Source organism: Sus scrofa, chromosome 15 (genome assembly GCF_000003025.6).
Source record: "Sus scrofa isolate TJ Tabasco breed Duroc chromosome 15, Sscrofa11.1, whole genome shotgun sequence".
Taxonomy (NCBI): domain Eukaryota; kingdom Metazoa; phylum Chordata; class Mammalia; order Artiodactyla; family Suidae; genus Sus; species Sus scrofa.
In genome coordinates, this window is record NC_010457.5 from 65,260,753 (window position 1) to 65,275,286 (window position 14,534).

Consider the following 14,534-nt stretch of genomic DNA (forward strand, 5'->3'; position numbering starts at 1 on the left):
ACTTATCACTGTATAAAATTATATTATTTTCCTAAGAGTTCTCATGAGAAGATTTTTTTCTTTTTATTGTATCTATCTATGAGATGTTTACATCTGTGAGATGATGGATGTTAACTAAACTTATTGTAATCATTTCCAATATTGTATAAATCAAACCATCATGCTGTACACCTTAAACTTGCACAGTGAAGTATGTCAATTATTTCTTAATAAAGCTGGAAAAATAATTTTTGACCAACTGATTTATTTTCTTATCAGTGTTTCTCACTAGACTTTAAACTCCATAAGAGCAGGGAGTTGGCCTTATTCACTGTTCTAAGCCCACTCCTGGAACAGGGCTTCACCCAAAGTATACCCAAAGGTGTTCAATGAATATTTCTTGGGTGGATGAACAAATATCTAAAACCCAAATTAGTAACCGTATACTTGTTTAATCTCTAAACCTTGGGTGACCACCATGTAGAGTGTCGCTTCCGAGATTCCATAATTTCGATAGGAAACTTTAAGCTGACCAATTCCTTACACACATATCATACCTCCTCCAACCTGTCCCCTCTCTACCTCTTTGGTCTTTCATCAGCAAGATTTGTCTAAAGTCATTAACATGTCACATAGCTGATAGTTCCTGAACTCAGCTTTAAACTTTTCATAAGAAAGGAGAATGATTTAGACTATAAGAGAAGAGAATAGTTCAGAATACAGCAAGACTCCACCTTAGAGTACATATCCGATGAGTGAAGGTCTTGAGGAAGGTTAGCTTTATACATAGCTATCTTTCCCCCGTGGATGGAGGGTACTGACTTAGTCTCCTTTTTAACCTCTACAGACATTATTTCAATGTCTGACACACCATAAATGTTTATTAAATGTTTAATAATATTAAACATATTTAGCACTTTATTATCCTATATAGAAAGATTTTGTTTATGAAGCCATAAAACTCCTGGAAGAAAACATAAGGGGTAAGATCCTTGACATCAGTTCTGGAGATAACTTCTTGGATTTGACCCCAAAGCAAAGGCAACAAAAGCAAGAATAAACAAGTGGAACTACATCAAATTAAAAGGTTTCTACACAGCAAAGGAAACCCTCGACATAGTCAAAAAGACAACCTACTAAATGAAAGAAAATATTTGCAAATAACACATCTAATAAGAGGTAATGTCTAAAACATATAAAGAACTCATAGAACTCAATAGAAAAAACAAATAATCTGATTTAAAAAGAGCAGAGGATCTGAATAGATATTTTTCTGTCTTCAGAAAAATACAAATGGCCAACAGGTACATGAATAGCTACACAGTATTGCTAATCATCAGGGAAATGCACATCAAAACCACAATGAGAAAGCCCATCATACCTGTTAGAATAGCTCTTGTCAAGAAGATAAGAAATAACAAGTGCTGGAGAAGATATGAAGAAAAAGGAAACTCTTGTGTTTTGTTGGTGGTGCAGCCACTCTGAAAAAGAATATGGAGGTTCTTCAAAAGATTAAAAAAAGAACTATCACACAATCCAGCAATTCTACTTCTATGCATTTATCCAAAGTAATTGAAATCATTATCTCAAAAAGATATCTGCACCCCCAATTTCACTGCAACATCATTTGCAATAGTTGAGACCAGAAACAACCTGATGGTCTATTGACATATGAATAGATAAAGAAAATATGGTACAATAGAATATTATTCAACCAGAAAAGGAAGGAAATCCTGCCATTTGTGACAACATGCATAGACCTTTACGCTAAGTGAAATAAGTCAGACAGAGAAAGACAAATACCATAGGATCTCACTTACATGTGGAATCTAAAACAACAAACAAACAAAAAACCCAAACTCTTAGATACAGAGAATAGATTGGTAGTTGCCAGAGACAGAGAGGTGTGGAATTGGTCAAAATGGGTAAAAAGGGGGTCAAAAGTTATAAAGTCCAGTTATACAAATACGTAAGTCCTGGATATGTAATGTACAGCATAGTGACCAGTTAGCGACAGTGTGTTATATATTTGAAAGTTGCTAAGAGGGTAAATCTTAAGAGTTGTCATCACAAGAAAAAAAAAAAACAGTATTATGTGTGGTGATGAATATTACCTAAATTTATTGTGGTAATCATTTCACATAACATACACATATTTCAAATCATTATATTGCATGCCTAAAACTAATACAAAGTTACAGGTCAATTATATCTCAATTTTTAAAAAAGGAAAAAAGAATGGTTTTGTTTAGTAACCATTTCACATGCACATCCCACTTCCCAACTAGATTATAGGCTTCTTGTATTCTGAGGTCAAGGTTTACACAATTTTCATAAATCTCTAAAGTCCACTACAATACTAATTCATAGAAGATACTCTGCAAAAGTCATTATTAAAGATATCTGTGATCTAACAAACATCTTGTAAGAAAGTTGAGACAACTTTCTACTGACCTCTAAGTTTAGTTTCATTGTGAAGGATTTTCCATAAAGCCACCAACCCCAGAAATGACTGTTCTTTTTGATTCTGATTCTGTAATTCTGTAATTCTGAGTTTTCTTATCTTGGGCCATGGTTAAAAATAAAATTCAAATACAATATTTAGCACATTTGCCTAACAAGGCATTTGCCTAATTAATGCAAGTGAAATTGATTACAGAGAAGAGAATAAGTTATCTAGAATCCTTTGCTGTAATTAGGATGGTATGAAGTTTAGAGGGAGAAAGTGAGAGATGTGTATTATATAATGTAAATAAGTATTAGGAAACTATTCTAAAACTCATACATTTGCAGCAGCATGACCACATACCTCAAAGCTCTTATATTTTTCCCTTGGAGTTATTATTTTAACGAACAGAACCTCAAGAGAAATTCTCATAGATCAGTAACAACTGGAACAGTCTTTTTTTTTTTTTTTTAATGAGTATAAGACAATTTTGGAGCTGTGAAATGAAGACTACTGCTGAGCACAAAAATTAAGGAAAGTGATTATAGAGTATGATAAAAGTGATTACAGTTTATGGATTTCCCAACTCATAGGACCCAAAGAGGAAGCCTTTTCTTTGCATCAACACAGTGCTTTCTAGATATAGCAACAATCAACAATAGATCATTTAAAGAACTTGGCAGTACTTCTAATCTCTTCACACAAACTCATTATATCTTACCTATAGAGGAGGCCAAGAAGAGAAGTTAAGCAGAGATCACAGAAGATTAATTGGGGAAAAGTCATAAAAGAAAGTGATTTTCATTAGTATCAGCAGAACCCCCTTCACTTAGGGTATTATTCAGCAATAAATATTTCCAATGGGATATAGTACATGTTGATATATGCATACTGCCTGAATGCCTTCCTGAAGAAAGAGTGAGAACCAGTCAGAAAAAATAAGCAATATCTTCTTAAAGAGAAAAAAAGTAATAGGTAAAAAGGGAAGAGGGGAAGATAAAATGAAAGATAAAAAATTAAGCATGCAAAGGGACCTCACCCAGATTATCCCCAAAAAGCTAATGAAAGTTACATCAATTCCCTAGCAATCACAAGATGATAAATCTTGTCATCTTGAACTCTTTCCAAATAGATACTAAGAAAGAGGCAGGATGCTATACTCACATTGCAATATGTTCATGGAGATGGGAAATCTTATTCTTTTCCATAAAGTCTTGGTAAACCTCTGAAATGAATGTTCTGATAAATACTAGAACAGCGTCAATTATTTTGAATTTCATTTGTTTTTTGTTCATGATTTAACCAGTTTTGCTTCTAAATGACAACTCCACTGCAGCTCATTTATACATTCCTCCAACTTCTCTAATCTTCTAATTACTTATTCTGCATATGTTCCTCAAAGGAATAGCTATGACCCTTCCATAAAATTCTATACTATTCAGCCAGGGAGACAACTCTGTCCTAATCCATAAAAACATATTGAATAGAAGATATAAAGAATGATGGTGTGAATCTAATTGCCACTTATGCTAGGAGATTTGGTAACTTGAATTTGGTCTTTTTAAGTCTATGTCCTAGTGCAAGCTTCTTGCTTATGGATAATTACTGCCAGCTAGAAAAAAAGATCCTATCTGTTTTAACAGAGCTAATGTAACTGACCAATAAGTCTACACATAATTATGTGCAAATGTCTTGGGGACTTTTTACATTTGAAATTGATTTGGTTTTTTTTGGGGGGTTTTTTTTTTTGTCGTTTTTGCTATTTCTTGGGCCGCTCCCGCGGCATATGGAGGTCCCCAGGCTAGGGGTCTAATCGGAGCTGTAGCCGCCATCCTACGCCAGAGCCACAGCAACGCGAGATCCGAGCCGCGTCTGCAACCTACACCACAGCTCACGGCAACGCCAGATCGTTAACCCACTGAACAAGGGCAGGGATCGAACCCGCAACCTCATGGTTCCTAGTCGGATTCGTTAACCACTGCGCCACGACGGGAACCCCAGATTTGTCTTTTTTTTTTTAATCTGTGAGCCCTCTTTTTTGTTTAACCATGTTGCATTTTATTTTATTTATTTATTTATTTTTGTATTTGTCTTTTCATTGGAGTCAGGTGAATTAAGGTATTCCAGGTTTCTCATATGTGTGATTTCTCTGCCATAAACATTTCATAGGTCGAAAAGTGAGAAGCTCTAATCCCCGAATAATGTCTTTAACACATAAATTGAGACATTTTCTGTGAAATTAATAAGAAAATGTCCCTAATTTATAATGAAATAAAAGCATATTTAAGAGTTAGTAACATGTCAAAATTAATAATACAAATTATACAGCTTCATTGGCCATCTGGACTCACTTCCTGTATGTACCCTCAGGTGTTCCAAGGGTTTTGTCTTTGGTTCTTTCCTTTCCCCTCAGCCTAGTACCATGAATGTGCCTCTAGTGCCATGAATGTGCTCTTAGCTTCCAAATCCAGGGCTTCAGATCCATATTTCCAACTGCCTATTTAGGTAACCCACAGTCCTCTAAAAGCAGCACATTCAAAAACAGACTCATTGTCCTTCCCTCAAAACCTGGATCTAGGTTGATAGCATCACAGATCACCCAGCTGCCTGAGCCAAGAGCTACTCTAGACTCCTTTCTCTCCAAGAACCTTCATGTTCTATCACTAAATCCTCCTTAATATGTCTAGACTCCTTTATCTCCCCTCCAATCCCCAAACTACTAAGTTCAGTTAAACTTTCATCATCTCTTTCCTAGACTTTGAGTCTTAACTGGATTCTCTACTTTCAGGTTTATCCCATGTCAATCCATAGTCCACATCATGCCTGAATAATCCTTTTATAGTGAAAAGTCTGATCATATCACTCCTCTGCCTCAAGCCTTTCAATGCTGGAGCCATCATCTCCAGCAGACGCATAAGGTCAAATATCTAATGGGGCCAGGCAAGTATCAAAAGTAGAGAAAGTGGGGCTGGGTGTAAGACACCCAGGTGGTGGGTGGAACTGGACCCAAATGGACAGGTGCATTCTCCACCTAAAGGCACCTAAGGGAGGCAGTTGCTTTTGACTCTAGCCAGTTGCTACCAAATAGAATTGTAGGTCTCAAGCAACCAGATATTCTAATTTTTCAAGAGAAGCTGTAAGTCTAAATTTGTACATGCACATTTTCCAAAAATTTAACATTGAAAATACACACATTCTTAAAAACAAACATAAGGAAGCCCTAATTTCTTATTCAGGCTATCAATTTTCAACTTCTTATCTACTAGGTAAAATTGCAGCTCTTGGCATGACATATCAGGTTCTTCATTAGCTGTCAAAGAATATTCTCTCTTTGCCCTCCATGTACCCAAACCATACTCTCTACACCCATAACAAACTACATGCAATTCTTTAAACATTCCATGCTGCTTTAGGTCCCCTTGCCTTTGAACAGCCATTCCTACTTCTGGAATACCCTGCTCCCTTGCCTACTTCTTGTATTGGTATCAAATTCTTATTCACTTTTCCAGTCTTAGCTCAAGTATCTCTTCCTCTGTAAAGCCTTCCCGGATCTAGCCATGATAAAGACTATTAATCTACCTCTAGGACATACACTTATTACAGAGTTGAAATTATTTACTTTAAAGTTGCCTCCTCTATCAGACAATGGACCTCTTTTGGGGCAAAGACTTATTTCAGCTTTTTACATTTATTCTCAGTCCAAAGCCTATTTAGTGGATGCATAATAGTATTAGCAATAAATAGGAGATGAGTGACTGTGCTGTTTTTCCCCAGCTGATAATAAAGTATTAACAATAGGAAAACAAATAGAGATCTTCACTGATGTCTGAAAGAAGTTAACTTTGCTTTCAAAGAAATAGAACAACTTCAGCTTTAACTGAAAAATGCTCATAGCCTGTCTCTTCTCAGGCTGGTCAGTCCTTCACTCACTATGCACTGGCTTCAGCCCTGTTTATTGTCTCTTGACCCTGTAGATTTACCTTTTCCACAGTTTTATATAAAAAGAATTATACAGCATGTAGTTTTGGGGTTTGACTTCTTTCACTTTAACATAACAAAACTGAGATTCACCCATGTTGTTGCATATATAGAAGCTGATTTGTTTATGTTGTTGAGAAGTATTCTATTGTATGTACAGATGAACCACGGATTGTTTATCCACTGTTTGTAGGACACTTGGGTTGTTTCAAATTTGGGGTGATTACAATTAAACTGTTTATAAACATTTGCTGCAGGTTTTTGTGTAAACATGTTTTTATTTCACTTGGATACATACTCAGTAGGATTGGTGAGTCATATGGTTGAGTGTAAGTTTAACTATGGAAGAAATTGTCAACTGTTTTCCCAAAGTAGCTGTACCATTATTCTGCACTTCCATCAGTAATATATGAGAGTTTTGGTTGCTTTACATTCTCATCAGAACTTGATATTGTCAATTTTTTTGGATAGTTTTGGGGTGGGGGCATATGAGTGGTTGAAGCCATTCTAACAAGACTGCAGCCGTATATAATTTTGGATTCAATTTGCCTGACCTCTTATAAATCATTTTTTCTTCACTCTTCCTTATTAGCTGAGGTATCTGACATCCCTGTATCACACCTCATATCCTCTTGGCCAAACTTCTGACTGTGGCTGCTGTTGTGGCAACCAGCTGCTCACGGATGGGACCTGAAAACAACTCAACCTCACCTCACTTCCACCATGTATCTCTCATTTTCTGTCCCATGGTTTCTCTGTCCCCACTCCGTGTGTGAAATATTTGCAAAAACCTTCTCATTCTGATGCACATGTGAGCCTAGAAGTGCAAGAAGGTTTATACCTTGATGGGCAACTCTTGACCAATGGTGGACTGAAGCTGGTATGTGCATATTTCTCCACTTGGAAGAGGAGGTCCATTCCTTGGAAGAAGAGTTCCAAGGCATTTTCTCTATGGCTCCTCACAGGATCCCCAGTAAATGAACGCAGACTGAACATTATGTTGCCCACAATGGTGATCAGCAAAATAATATAAGGCTTTCCTTCCTTTCTTGTTTGACAATTTCAAAGCCTCTACTTTTCTTCTCTGAAGTCGCTTTCCCAAAATACATTACCTGCACACATGCCCTTGTCTTGGGCCTTGCTTTAAGAGGTATCAAGCTTAAGTAACCTCTGGGAAATATCTCAGCTTGAAGGGGAAATGACAGAACAAAGGAAAACCTATGCTGATACTTTCTGTGAGGGACTCGACACATTTTTTCCCCTTTTTAATAAATACTAGTTTTAGGCATGTCTTCTAGCATGTGATACAAAACTAAAAAGTTATCTGACTAAACTGCTGTATTTTTAATGCTTAAATATGCCTCTTCAATTAGAGCCTTAAGGAGATATGTGATGATAGTATTTTAGATTTACTGAAAATAATGAAAGATTAATGTTAACCTGCTATTACTTTGTTCTTCACTAACATAATTTGTAAATTTGCATTGTCTTATTTTACTTGCACATTTGGTAATAGAGCCCCATGGGAGTAATAGGAAAAAGTACTGAGGCGGCTTGCCTAGGTGCAGTCACCTATGGAAGGGGGGTGTTACTCTGCACAAGGGCTCATCTCACACCACGTCTAGAGGGAGGACATGATGGACAGTGACTCGTGTCATTTAGCACAGAAGCAAATAATAAAGAAAAGTGTTACTTTATTTTATATGAGGAACAGAGTCCTTGATCCTGATAATTCAGTGCAGCTACTAAAGCTGCACTCAAATAACTCCTATAAAGTTCACCTCTAAGAAATGTCCACATGGGGAACAATTCAAAGGTAAACTTGGGATCTTGTAAGGGTTTGTATTATTATTATCATGTTGACAATGGATATCACTTTCTGGTTGTCTTTACACAAGCAGCTTTTATCAGGAAGCAGCAAAAAGCTAGTCTATTCAGAGGCGTGTATGTCTCAATTTTCCTGATGAGAATACACGTATAACTCACCTTTTTCTGGCATGTACACATTAAACATATGGGTTGATTTTATCTATGGGCACTCTGTGTAGGGAGTTCTTTTCTTATTGTGGAAGCATCCTCAATATTTTTCTAACAGGTAAAAGTTTACACGTCAGTAGGCAGAAGCCAGATGTAAATACACTTAGAGGATAATCCTAGATTTCATTCACAGTTTATAAGCTTCATAGATGAATGGTAGAGGAAAAGCTCCTGGGGAAAATGAGCAATTCAGGTTGGATGTGATGTGCTTTCAGATAAAAAATGTTTAGGAGAAAATTATACAAATAATTGCTTAGTATTTACAACAATCAAGCATTGTAAACATTTACAACATATTGGCTTTGTGAAACGAATCTATCCTCTGTTTCAGCATAAGTATCACCTCCACTTTCATCAGCCAATGGAATTAATGATGCAAATTTTTTAAGCTAATAAGATATTCTGAGGGTTTTATGTATATGCTCCTAAACCTCTCAGATAATAATTCACCAGTATATGAGTAGTTTCCAATACATCTATTTTATTATACTGAAATTGGACAAAAGGTTGTCTGCTATTTTCATTGCGGGGTCTAACTATCATTTAAACAACATGCCTTAAAACCAAACTTAGTGATTTTTGTCACAAAAGCTAATTGCTCTACTCAATTCTCTATTCCCCTAAACCTTCCAAGTTGGAAAGCTCATGCATTGAACCTCCTCTCTGTCTCCCTGTAGCAAATTAAGGTCTATTAATTCATTCTTTGTTTTATTTGATGATTCTTCTCCATTCCCTCTCCTCCTAGTCAAATTCAAAAGGCTAGGATGATGCTCAGCTGGCTCATGTCAGGGTCAGTTATAAGTGAGCTTTGTAAAGACAGGCACATTACCTGACAAGCTTAAATACAGCATTCCAAGAGGTTTTCCTAAGCTTTATAGGGGGAATTCCTGAGGAAAGCACAGAGTGCTGTAGCTCCACTTGAGACTTGGGACTGATCTTGGAATAATCACAGGGACAAGCAGAGCCTGCACCCGAGGTAGAGACAAATATATGTGTCCTAAACACAGGCTGGTCTCCTTGATGGAGGAGAAGGATTTGGTAATTCCTCTCTATCCTTTGGCTTATGGAAGATGAAATATAGTTTTTGGATGAATGGAATAAAAAATCCTTAAATGAAAGTCAAAAAGAAAAAGAGCACAACTACTGCCAATTCTTCAGCATTCTTTATCTTTACATAGATGAGAAAAGAGGGAAACTCTATAGTGCCTCAACTATATACATCAGGGATGAAACTCTCCCCAGGCAGGATGGACTCAGACCTCTCGATGAAGCTGCAGAAGCCCTGTCCCAGAGAGTATGCTCTGTAGTGCCAGAATGGAGGTGCAGTACTTACTGCAGAGGATGGGGCAGCAGAGTGCAAGTCTGATGGGGATAATTAACCTTTCTGTGGTAGCCAGTCAAGCTTCAAGGGAGCTTGCCGAGAATCAACCACAGCAACCCTGTGCTTCTTCTCTTTCACTGGGAAAGAATGAAACAATAAAATCCAGAATGTATCTCTTAGACCTTAAAATCTTGTCTCAGGAATTGAACCCTTGAAAACACCAAAAGGTAGATTTTTTTCTTCTATGAAAGGTCATGACTATAAGAAGCTAGAGAACGTGAGACATAAATAGCTGGTTCTGAAGAAAACATTAAGATTTAATTTATGTCCCATAAATTATGATTCTGTGTTGGCAAACTCCTAGACAAATATTTTATAAAGATGAGGAAGAAATTTTTGGTAGGAGTCATACAGATATGACACAGCTGTCAACCTAAAAGCAGATGAAGATGAGTAAAAAATTGTATGATGATAACAAGCATGGTTGAGAACAACAGTGAAGGAGGTATTTTTTTATTATTGGCAATGAATAACAATATTTCCCAATGTCCCTCTACCTCTTCAACTTGGGACTATAAATGAAGTCACATGAGCATTTGTGACTGTCTCCTCAGTCCACTATAAAGTGTCCCCAAGTATTTCTAGAGATTACCAGAGGGTATACCAACAACTACACATCTAATGGGCATTTACCTCTTAGACCTCAGGGGAAGATCTGCCATCTCAACTTCACACCCCCTAAGTCTGCAGCTCTCCCAGTGGCTCTTCTTGAATGTCATCACTGTAGCCTGCAAAGCTACAAAACTCTAGAAGTGCCAACCACTCCCTCTAGTCTTTAGTGCCACAGTGATTCAGGGTTCCTTACAGGAATGAGTCATGCTCATCACTACCCATTTCAAAGGATGCATCCCTCCGTCATTACCTCCCATGCATTTGTCTCCGGCACCTGAATACCTGAATAGATACATGGCGTAAAGGTACAGAATCAATTTAGGTATGGCAGGATCTAGCTTCCTCCACTGTACCTCCTAGAAAATATTACAAGTCCCTTAGAGAGAATTCTGACCTCAGCCACTGACTCTCAGAAAAGGAAATAGTGTTTTCTCTGCACCTCCCTGGACCTGGCTCTGGACTCGGAGCCTCCAGATGACTAGAATTTATGAATTTTTTCATGGCACTTCAAAATCGTACTAGTATATCCCCAGCTGTCACGAGCCTCTGGATACACAAAGTCTAGGCTCTGACTATTCAACATAGGATTCCTGGACCAGCAGCATAGGCATCACTTGGGAGCTCATTAGAAAAGCACAGTCTTAGACTGTACTCCAGAATGTGAAGCTTCCAGAGAGCTCCAGGTGATTCATGTTTAGATTTAAGTATGAAAAGATTAATTATAACCTGTATCACTAACTTTTGCCATTTAAAAAAAATTATATCATGGATAACTACATCGTTCATGGATTTGAGTTGTGATAATGCACACCTGTATTCGTCTGCATCTGCAGCCATCACAGTCACCATGGTTCTACACATGGGTGCAAGCATCTGACCACTGAGTTGCAGTGTTGCATCCAAACATGTACACAACTGAAATACACAGTATTTTATACTAAATTATTTTATTTTACTTTCCTTTTACATTATGGTTAGTGTATTAGATTGATTTTATTTTCAAGGTTCATGTGCACATGGGTTGTATTTTCTATGGATATCATTTGGGGAGAGTAAATGAGATACTATAGAATATTTGTTACAAATGAGGGACATTGGGTCTGAGGAAGATGACAACCACTGCCAAGGGACACGGAAAGTCATTCATGGATTTTAAGCAGAGGAGTAACACTGTCAGATGTTTTGTTTCAGGTAGATTATTCTACCAGTTGTTGGAAGTCAGATTTAGGGTCACATGGCTGGTGTTGGAGGAAGTGATGAGGGACACTGGGATTGCAGTCCAGGGGAGTGTCAGGAGTGGACACAGATGAGAAGAAAAACTGGACAGAGAAGAATCACAGAGGCAAGGATGTGCAGATTCCAAGAAGAAAGGGGCAAGCCAACAAAGTCAAACAGACTTACGGGAATTATGTAAATTGGTAGCTAAGTGGCCACAAAACCCATGCACATTGAAATAATGCCATTTGCAGCAATATAGATGGACCTAGAGATTATCATACTAAGTGAAGTAAGTAAAAGAAAGACAAAGGTCATGTAATGTCACTTATATGTGGAATCTAATTTTTCTTTATTTATTTATTTTGCCTTTTTAGGGGCACATCACGGCACATGGAGATTCAGAGGCTAGGGGTCAAATTGGAGCTATAGCAGCCAGCATATACCACAGTCTCAGCAACGCCAGATCCAAGCCACATCTGCGACATACACCACAGCTCATGGCAACGCCAGATCCTTAACCCACTGAGCAAGGCTAGGGATTAAACCTGTGACATGATGGATGCTAGTCAGACTTGTTTTTGCTGAGCTACGACAGGAACTTCTTTTTTTTTTTTTTTCCCCTCTTTGAATCTAATTTTTAAATGATACAAAAGAACTTATTTACAAAACAGAAACAGACTCATGATTTTGAAATCAAACTTAAGGTTACCAATGGAGGAACATGTTGGGGGATAAATTAGGGGTTTGGGATTAACATGTACACACTACTATATATAAAATAGATAACTAACAAGGACCTGTTATCTATTTTACATATGGTAGAAGTGTGTATCTACTTAATATTCTATAGTAACCTATATGGGAAAAGAATCTGAGAAAGAATGGATATATGTACTTTGCTGTAGACTTGAAACTAAGCCAACATTGTAAGTCAACTATACTCCAATAAAATTAAAAAAAAAACAAAAAAAACCAAAAAAAAATCCAAATGCATGCATTGCTGGAACAAACAAAGCCAATTTACTTTGCCTTGTCATGAGTGTTGGAGGGAAATGAACATGGAAAAGAAGAAAGAGCAAGAAATGTTTGATTGCTTTTCTCTGAGGAGCATTTTCTCTTTTATTCCTATGTCCCTGCAAATGATCCTGAGTCTTGAGGAAATCGCATTGCTAAGAAACAGCAGAATGAATTTTAGTCCTAAATCAAATGCCAAATAGGTCACTTCTGACAGACCAATTTTCTGTGACTTGATGTCCTTATCTGGGGCTTAGGGAAAATAATTTGTCCTCTCTCATAAGACAGTTTGGTGAAAGAAAAATATATGTCAAAATATTTTCAAAATTAGAGAAGATAACTAAATGGTGATTGTCATATTGTTTAGATTTAGAAGATACAATAGGTTTCCATTCAGAACATCTGTATGCACAAGTGAGAGCCACACCATTCGCTTCCAGGTAGTAATTAGGTTTTTCCTTTCTCAAAAAAGAAAGGAAGAACTTTCTGATATTAACATTTCCTATGGCTTTGTACTAGGGAATTTATGTGGACAAAGAAGCCTGATAATTCTTTGACTTTTGAAGTCTCTTTTTTGTTGAATCCCTGTCAATCTAGTTTTATAATCAAAGTATATTCTTTGGAGACCTTTGGTGACAGCTGGAAGTCAGAGTTGCCATTGGTTATATTTATTCAAAGTATTTTGTAAAAGATCTTGAATTAAATTGAAAAAAATCTCTGGAGAAATTATTACTTTAGAAAAGTGTAAGTCGTCATGAGGACTCTGAAAAGGCATATTTTGATGGTGAGCCTTTTGCTGGCAATGGAAGTTCCAGACAGAATGTCCCACGTACTTGTCAGTATCCTAAAAAGTCTACAGTCTGAACATCTATTCACCTCAAAATCAAAGAATTACCATTATACCCATATATTCCCTGACATACTCTCTTCTGTTTAGAAATAAATTCTAATGTCTCTTCTAAAAAAGTAAACTGACTTAGTTAAATAAAAGGATTAATATGTAAAATGGTGATATTTAGTTGTAAATTATTTACCTGACTTGCAGCTCTCCAAGAGTCTTTATTAGGCCAGGATGAGGCACTAGAAGTTTACTGAGTTTGCATCCAAAATTCCCACATTCTGCCATTGAGCCATCTCTTTAAGACTGAGCATAAAGTTTTACATTAGGAGAGCTGAAACCCCATTCAGATTCACAAAATGGCATTTCCACTATCACTCAAGAGGACTTCTCTCAGCTAAATGAAATATTGTGAACTAAGTACACATCCAATATGGTCATTTATACACAGATAATCACAGTGCTGGAACAGTCTTTGAAAAGGCTTCTTAGGTCAGACCAAGTCCTATTATTGTAAATGTCGCACATTGTTCCTAGAATATGTAGGCTTTGTTAGTATGACAAATGAAAAAAGTGCGATGTTTCATGCTAATTATCAACCTATAAATACAAATTCCAAACTGTCCAGCTAATACTAGAAATTCACTAAAGCTTCAAATCCACTACAGAGATACTAAAATTGCATTTTGCATGTGAATATTAGAATTTTAGAACAGGAGATAATTTAGTCCAACTCTTGCCTTTGGCAGACAAAGAAACTGAGACATGGGCATACTAAGTGATTTATCCAAGTCTCCATAGATAGTGCTAGGACAGAAACTAGAATTCAAGAAATTCTCTTAGGAAGCAAAAATCAGGAGGTCCCTTCGTGGCGCAGCGGAAAGGAATCTGACTAGGAACCATAAGGTTCAGGGTTTGACCCCTGGCCTTGCTCAGTGGGTTAAGGATGGAGCATTGCTGTGAGCTGTGGTTTAGGTTGCAGAGGCAGCTTGGATCTGGTGTTGCTGTGGCTATGGCTGTGGCGTAGGCCG

The 14,534-nt window shown here is 37.1% G+C and overlaps 1 protein-coding gene across 4 annotated transcripts in view; it reads right to left on the reverse strand.

Moving 5' to 3' along the window:
* CCDC148 (coiled-coil domain containing 148) overlaps positions 1-14,534 on the reverse strand; it is a 362,700-nt gene that overhangs the window by 192,381 nt on the left and 155,785 nt on the right. The window contains exon 11 of one of the 4 annotated variants that reach the window (XR_002339474.1): positions 1,361-1,460. The exons of the other annotated variants lie outside the window; for them this stretch is intronic. The gene's annotated coding sequence lies outside the window, so the exon portion shown is untranslated. The remainder of the gene's footprint in view (positions 1-1,360; positions 1,461-14,534) is intronic. 4 annotated transcript variants of the gene reach the window in all.